Source organism: Propithecus coquereli, unplaced genomic scaffold (genome assembly GCF_000956105.1).
Source record: "Propithecus coquereli isolate 6110/MARCELLA unplaced genomic scaffold, Pcoq_1.0 Scaffold5, whole genome shotgun sequence".
Classification (NCBI taxonomy): Eukaryota; Metazoa; Chordata; class Mammalia; order Primates; family Indriidae; genus Propithecus; species Propithecus coquereli.
This window is the reverse complement of record NW_012150840.1, coordinates 7,936,625-7,938,291: the sequence shown is the minus strand read 5'-3', so window position 1 is coordinate 7,938,291 and position 1,667 is coordinate 7,936,625. Positions and strand designations below refer to the sequence as shown.

At 34.0% G+C, this 1,667-nt stretch overlaps 1 protein-coding gene across 1 annotated transcript in view; it reads right to left on the bottom strand.

The window, feature by feature from the left end:
* MPP5 (membrane protein, palmitoylated 5 (MAGUK p55 subfamily member 5)) overlaps positions 1 to 1,667 on the bottom strand; it is a 59,890-nt gene that overhangs the window by 40,353 nt on the left and 17,870 nt on the right. The window lies entirely within an intron of this gene.

Here is a 1,667-nt window from a genome sequence, read left to right as displayed (position 1 = left end):
CTAGGCTGACGCCACGGCACTCTAGCCTGGGCAAAAGAGTGAGACTCTGTCTCCACAAAAAAAAAAAAAAAAAAAGATGCTATTAGTTTCTGGTATCAAGTTAACAAAATAAGCCTGGCTTTCTAAGAATTTTCATCAAGGAAAAAGTACTGAGTTTTTTTCAGGTGTCTTTTCTGCATCACATTGATCATACTGTTTTCTCCTTTCACCTATTCATGTAAGTTAATTATTTAAAAAATATATACTAAAGTGGATTGTAAGATAAACTTATTAATATGGCTTAGCTGGCTTTCACGATCTAGATATCATCTTTTAAGATTATATCCTACCCCTTACTAATTGTTCAAGAAATATGCCAGGCTTTCTCAGTCACTACCGCCTTTGTGCCCTTCAACAATGGAATGCCTTTTACTCTTTCTTAGGCTTCCTGTTAAATTTCCAATAATTCTGCAAGACTCAGCAAATTAAATTTCCTTCTATGTTTCTCCCTTCTTCCCAACACTTTGCTCAGCCTGCCCCGCTCACACACAATTAGGCACATTCCACTGTGTTGTTGGCAATTTTCGCATATTGCCATCACAGCACTGCTCATTAGATTGTAATTGTTTATTCATTGTTCCTGCACCATGACAGCCTAATACAACTTTCAGAGGTTGATAAATATCTCAGTTGTTTCCAGTTTCTGACTATTGCTATAGACATCTGTTCTTGATCCTTTGTGTGAATGTTTTCATTTTTCTTGGGTACACACCTACAAGTAAAATTGCTGGGTCACAGTATGTAGGTTCATTAGCTTTAGTAGATATTGGCAAATATTTTCCCAAAGTGGTAGTACCAGTTTATACTCTATCGTCAATGTATCAGAGTTTCAGTTGTTCCATAAGTTCACCAACACTTGATACTGCCATAAATTATAGTCATTCTGATATCTGTGCAGTGGTATCTCATTTTAATTTGCATTTCTCTGTTGGCTAATGATGCTGAATATCTTTTCATGCTTATTGGCCATCTGGATTCCCTCTTTGCATAAGGTGTCTGTTCTTTGCCGATCTTTTTTAAGTGAATAGCCTTTTTTCTTATTAATTTGCAAGAGTTCTTTATACATACTATAGATAAGTTTTTGCCATATATGTATTTATACACATATAAATCCTTCAATATCTCAAAATCAAATACCATTTCCTGGTGTGTTGGCTTGCATTTTTACTCCCTTAAAGCTATTTTTGGATAAGCAAAAATTCATTTAATGAAGTCTAACCTTTTCTTTATAAAAGCACTGTAGTAACAAAAAATTGTTTAGTGTTTATTAATAAATATCCTAGATCAAAGATTTAATCTAGATCTTAATATCTGAAGTTTTCATAGGCTTTATGTATTTAATATAATCTACTATTTAAGCATGTACTATATACTTAATGTTTAAGTGATATTTTAAGCTATAAAAACAAAAAACACTTCTTAATGTTTCACTAAATTCTTTGAAGTTTTTTTTTTCACTTACATTAAATTTCCCCTGAAAAACAATTCAACTGAAGCATGAGGTAATTTCTTCTTTTAAATACTATATATTAAAATTGCTGGCTGGGCGCGGTGGCTCACGCCTGTAATCCTAGCTCTCTGGGAGGCCGAGGCGGGCGGATTGTTTGAGCTCAGGAGTTCGAAACCAG